The sequence below is a fragment of the Kryptolebias marmoratus genome, linkage group LG16, assembly GCF_001649575.2.
Source record: "Kryptolebias marmoratus isolate JLee-2015 linkage group LG16, ASM164957v2, whole genome shotgun sequence".
Taxonomy (NCBI): domain Eukaryota; kingdom Metazoa; phylum Chordata; class Actinopteri; order Cyprinodontiformes; family Rivulidae; genus Kryptolebias; species Kryptolebias marmoratus.
The window spans coordinates 26,991,639-26,997,638 of record NC_051445.1 but is presented as its reverse complement, the minus strand read 5'-3'; the positions used below and the strand labels follow the sequence as shown (position 1 = coordinate 26,997,638).

Here is a 6,000-nt window from a genome sequence, read left to right as displayed (position 1 = left end):
AGAATCTAACCCAGTAGGTTCGATGCTCCAGCGAAGGTCTGATCACCGCCTGCTGCTTAAATCCTGGCTGGTCTCATCAGTGGTATGAGGAACACCTGTGGAACAATAATTAGTGGCGCCGCCCAGAGGGCGGAACCAAAACCCAGATCCTCACATGAGGATGGTTTGAGACACCCACCACAACTCTGTGACAGTTTCGATAGAAACCATTTCACCAAAATTATTTGAACATGTTCAAAATTCAGACGCCATGACCATGAGCCCCTGCAACTCCAGCAAGGAAACTGAGAACCTCTGCAGACATTCCCATGTGGATGTTGTTTGCCAGCTATACTCTGCTGAAGCCCAGTGAGATAAGTGGGCTGGAAGCTTCTACCAAAAGTGGAAGCTGACGTTCTGAAGTTGTCGTTATGTCATATTTCTCAGTAAGCGCATGCCTTCTAGCTGAAAGATAGCTGGTTGTTGTCAGTAACGAATGTGAGCTATAATCAAGAAAGCTGCAGGAACTAAAAACCGGAACTGATGAAGTTTGGTATTTCTATCAGCCATTAGTTTCTGTAAATTCATATTGGTTTTTATGTCTGTCGGCCTGATCTCTCTGCTCCGTCCGTGCACTCAGTGAAACCCCTAAGGGTCAGGGCTGTGGTTCCTTCCTCCCATTGAGGACACATGCAGCAGGAAGTGCTTGTTTGGCTGCTGGATCGTGGCCACGACCTATTCCTCCACAAATGCCTCACATTGTTCCTCCCCTGCATCACATTCTTGTGACCTGTTTGTAGTAGTGTTTGTACAAACATACATTTTTTTTTTAAATTTTGCAAAATGAGCAGTTTTGTGTAAAAATCACTGTTGCGTGTTTGTGCACCGACAAGTCTCTGGTAGGGAGTGAGGGCTGTTGTTCCCGAACAGGGTCAGCTATTCTGAGAGGCAGCTCAGGAGAAACCTGTCAGAGGCTAATCAGACAGGAAAATGTGAGATGTGTTGTTGGTAAGTGAATGTGAAAGGTAAGATGATAGGTTATCTGGGCAGCTGTTTATCAAATTTCTGTAAACAGGATGTGTGTCTTTGTCCACTAAAGAAATGCTGCCATAAGGCTTCAGCCCAACTAACCCTTCAAACAGGGCTCTTTTTGGCTTTATGGTTGCACCATTTTTTTTTCCCATTCTGATAATTGATGAAATTATCACTCATAATGTGAAAACTGTCGATTGTAATGTTGACTTGACAGTATATGATCACTTTGCGTTGCTAATTACAGGATCTTAGCTCCTTCATTCTTGTGTTCAGCTGTTTCATGGAGCTGGAAACACATTCACTCCTTCAGCTCTAGCAGCCTGGCAATGGAAAAATGACAGACCCCGTCAGAAACTAGCTGAGACCAAAGCCCAAAAATGATTTGGTGAAAGTCCCATTTAGTAAATATGATCAAAATTTTCTTTTTTCTTTTGACTCTATGACTTATTAGCACTTTTTAAAGGGTTTTTTAGGCTGAAAAAAAAATTTTTTTTCTTTTTCTGAATAAATCCCCCCAAATCTGATTTTTCTTTTTCCTGAATGTCCTGCTTTCAAAGTCTTCCCCAAAAATGTTACCTCTTGACTTCATAAGATGTAAAAATACAAACAAACAAAAAAACCCAAGAACGTTTTTTCCATGTTGCCCTGAAAGAAAAGCTTTTAAAAAAAACAAGAACAAGAAAAACTTTTTCACTTATCTCTTAAAGCATCTCTAAAATAAATAAATAAATAAAAACTTTTACTTGCCTTTCATGGCAATTTGTAAAAAAAAAAAAAATGTTCACGTCTTCTTTAGAAAATCTTTTTTCTACACTTGCCTTTTGAGGCTCAAGAAAAAAATTGGGGTAGTTTATCCAGAAATAAGAAAAAAAATATTTTTTTGAAAGCTTTTTACCAACCTCCAAATAAACATTTTTCATCTGATAGGACATTAAGGAGCCAACATCAAAGGATCGGTTCGGTCAGTTTCTTAAGCTTTTGCTTGTCTTTTAAAAACTTCCATACGCTGTTGAGCTTAGTTAAACATTTAACAAAAACAGAGTCAGAAACAGTAATAAGTTACTTGATATCGAATAGCTCTCCCTTTTTGATACCAAACTAGCCCTGACCCATTAAGACACAGAGTTTATCGAAGGATTTTCTGTGCACCAAGATGTCAGTAACTGTTCCTTTTTCTCCTGTCAGGCAGATCGTCCATGGATTTGGTTCTGGTCACAACTTCAACATCTTCAGTTTGAACATTTAGGTCTTTTAAAGTCATCATCCAGAAAACCAAAAAAGTAATAAGTGAAGTGTTCATTGACCCGTTCAGCAATCTTGTTATAAATTTGTTGATCCAGCGGTGACAGAGTGTGTGTCCTGGCAGGTGATTGGGCCTGTTGGGAGTGTAAGGGTTGGTGGTTTGATGACAGGCCAGGTAAGGAGGAAAGGATGTCAGGTGACACTGTTTTAGACCCAAAGGGAGGAGGTTATGGTCAATGGACAGGTCAACAGACACTAAACTAATTAATTTCTTCGTTTCTTTATACCCATATTATCAGAGTTATTACTGTGGCCATAATTAGATAGGCTCTCTAAACATAATGGAATTCCTATTTTAGCCAGAAGAATCTTAAAACACAATTGGTTTAAAATTCCTCTGTTTGTTTTTCCTCTACTCCCTTAGTTATTGTGCAATGAGCAGAAAACCTGGTCAGAGATGATCCCTCATGCTTTGAAAGAGCTGGACGTCAGTGCAGCAGTTGTTTTTAATTAAAATCATGTAAAAATGATTCAGAGCAGACTAAGGCCGCCTTTCAGGCAGCATCAGTTCCACATGTGTTCTGGAGCTTGTGAACTAGCTTCAGTGGAAAGAGAGGCATTGATACTAAATACTTCCTTGTCATCATAACATGCTGTTTGTTTCAGTGCCATATTTACTGCTGTGCTCTTGTAAAAAAAATCAGTTTAACATGCTTGGAGGTTCGCTGTGAGATATGACTCATTCATGTCTTTCAGATTTTTTTTTTTTTATAACTGTGCAGTTGCATAGATGACACCTGATGCCTTTCAAATAACAGTGGGTTATTTTGGCACTTCGCATGATGATTACAGTCTCCCTCCTTGCTTAAAATGGGAATCTTCTGATGCTCTTAGGGTTGTTTCTATTTTGATGGTAAAGTTGAAGAACGCAAGATATGAAGAGGGAAGAAAGAAGTCAACTGGATTCTTGATTCAGCTCACAAAGAGGAAGAAGAGACGACATATAGAAGTGGCTTTGTAGAGATTCCAAGATGGTCTTTTTTTAAATTCACATTTTTAGAGTCAACTGTGGAATCTTGGCTCATCGTCACAGAAGACATCAGTCATCCAGTCAGACGGCTGACTGCTTTATGGAGAAGTGGAAATCAAACAAGTCCTCTGTTAGATGCATAAAAAAGAACTAGGGCATGCTGAAGCTAAAATGACAAAACTGGGATGGAATGAGATGTGGATAGAAAAGAAGAATAAGAAAGTAATGAAGACATGTTGGAGGAAGGAGGCTGAATGCAGGAAAATATGTCCAGTGCTTGTTAAGGAGTGTGGCTTTTAAAGGCAGTACTGTTTCTACAACAAGTATAGTAAATATTGAGTATGTTTTTTTTTGGTTGGTGTTACAAAATTCCCTGTGGCAGGATTCCTTTACACTCTGCCAAAATTGAATTCTGGTCAAGATAAAGTCTGGTTATTTATGCACTTTTACGAGGGCTCAAACTCCAGAGATCTTTGCTTAACAGTAGTGGTTCAAAAAACGTGGAGTTGGGTCCCCTCTGTGGGTCATGAAACACCAACTGGGGGCCTTGAGAAAATTTAGAGAATTTAAATTACCTTTAAAAATGGATGCCAGTAGCATATGTAGTCCTAGCTACTACAAAAAGATACAAACAGTAGACATAAATGGATAAAATTATATACAGTGCATCCAGAAAGCCCTCCATCAGTCAGGCCTGATTGGAGTCCTGCAGAGATGGTCGTCCTTCTGGAAGGTTTTCCTCTCTCCACAGACCTGGAGTTCTGTCAGAGTGACCATTTGCTTTTTGGTTATCTCCCTGACTGAAGGCTCTTCTATTCTGATCACTCAGACTGGCCGAGCAGCCAGCTCTAGGAAGAGTTCTGCTGGTTTCAAACTTCTTTCATTTACAGAAGACGTAGAACAATGGGCTCATTGTGACCTGCAGAGATTTTTCTGTACCCTTCCCTACATCTGTGCTTCGATACAATCCTGTCTCAGAAGTCTACAGACAACTCTTTGGACTTCATGGCTTGGTTTGTGTTCTGACAGGCACTGTCAACCACAGGACTATATATAGAAGATGGGTACCTCTCCAAATGAGGACATGTGGACTTAAAAGAGCCATAGAAACATCTGAAGGCAGATCAGTGAAAACAAGATGAACTGAGCTTAATTTGAGTGTCGTGGCTGTGAATGCTTTTGTACATGTTATAGTTTTGTTTTATAATTTTATGAAGTTTGCAAAAAAATTCAAACAAGCAGTTCTTCCCCTTTGTCATTATGGGATATTGTGTGTAAATATTTGAGGGGGAAAAACTGAGTTTGTGCATTTTGGAAAAAGACTGTAACATAACAAAATGTGGAAAAAGTGAAGCACTGTGAATACTTTCAGGATGTTCTGTATGACGAGTGGAGAGGCTCTTTTAGCAATGTTTGTATATTATAATCATTATAATAATAGTTGGGGTCACAAGTCTGTGACTTTTATCCTATAGGTCAAAACCTGAAAGGTTTAAGAATCATCATTTTACAAGCAAAGACACAAAATTAATAGATATATTCAAAGTGAAATCAAATCATTTATTTTGCCATTCTACCATGTGTGTCTTAGCTGTGGACACACAGGAGTTCAGAATGTGGCATAAGTTGACTGGGTATGAAAATTATATCAAACAGTTTTAGTAAGACAGAGTTCAGAGGAGGATGTTTTTGTTTCAGATGACTACAACACTAATATGTCCTAACAGCTGCATTCTGATGTGTCAGATGCTTTATTTGTACACCAGATTAATGGGAAATGTTGTTTCCCATGTGGTTAGAGGAAGAGACTCTTGGCCCTGGATCCTTCACGTTTTCTCTGTTTACTCTGAAGAAAGCAAAATTCACATGAAAAATTTGTTCTGTTTGAGGTAATGTCAGAGTCTGACTAAACAAAATGCCTTTGTAACACTTTAGGTGGTGAAATGGATCTGGAACAGCATAAAAGACTTTGATAGCATAAGCAATGTTTTTTTAAAAAAAATCAGTGTTTGATAGAAATGACCTGATAATTGCCTTTCCCTTAGGGGATCAGAAAAATTTTTGGCCATTTAGGTAGCAGGACCTTATCGATATTTTGAGCTTGAAGTGTTATTGTTTGAGGTGATGATTGGGAGACCTGTCAGTGTCACCAACTAATCTGCTCATATTGCCTTCTGATTACTTGAGTAATTATCAGCTAGTTAAAGCATCTGGATTATGAGTTAGAAATGTCAAGTTCAAAGCCTCAGACTTTACATCCTTGGCACTAAGAGCTAATGTAGGCCTGAGGCGAGAGAAGAGAAGCCCTCTCTTTGAACAAAATGCACATGAAACCTCTCTGAGCAAAACATGAGAGCACTCTGGCATCTTGATTGGAAAATGCTACATGAGTCAGTTTGTCTTGGCACTGATCGGTTGGCTGTGTTTACACCTGAAATGGACACACGTATCCACAACAACTTACACACACAGACACACTACTTACACTTACACATGCACTCCCTCATCGTGGCAGGGAGACAGAGAGGAAATAAACTTAAACCTTCCAAAACCTCCTAGCAATCGTAAAAACCTTTAAAAAAACATCCAAAGTACAGAGACCTGGAATTTGAGAGGAAGTGTCTGGCTGTCTCATTCTGCAACCAACTTTACTTCTGGACTTCTGAAGTTCTCTCAACTCAAAGAGAGGAAAAAAAAGGTCTCCTGTTCAGTAC

The 6,000-nt window shown here is 39.2% G+C and overlaps 1 protein-coding gene across 2 annotated transcripts in view; it reads left to right on the top strand.

Moving 5' to 3' along the window:
- Nucleotides 1-6,000, top strand: part of tgfbr2b (transforming growth factor beta receptor 2b) — a 54,855-nt gene that overhangs the window by 23,546 nt on the left and 25,309 nt on the right. The gene's annotated exons all lie outside the window — the stretch shown is intronic.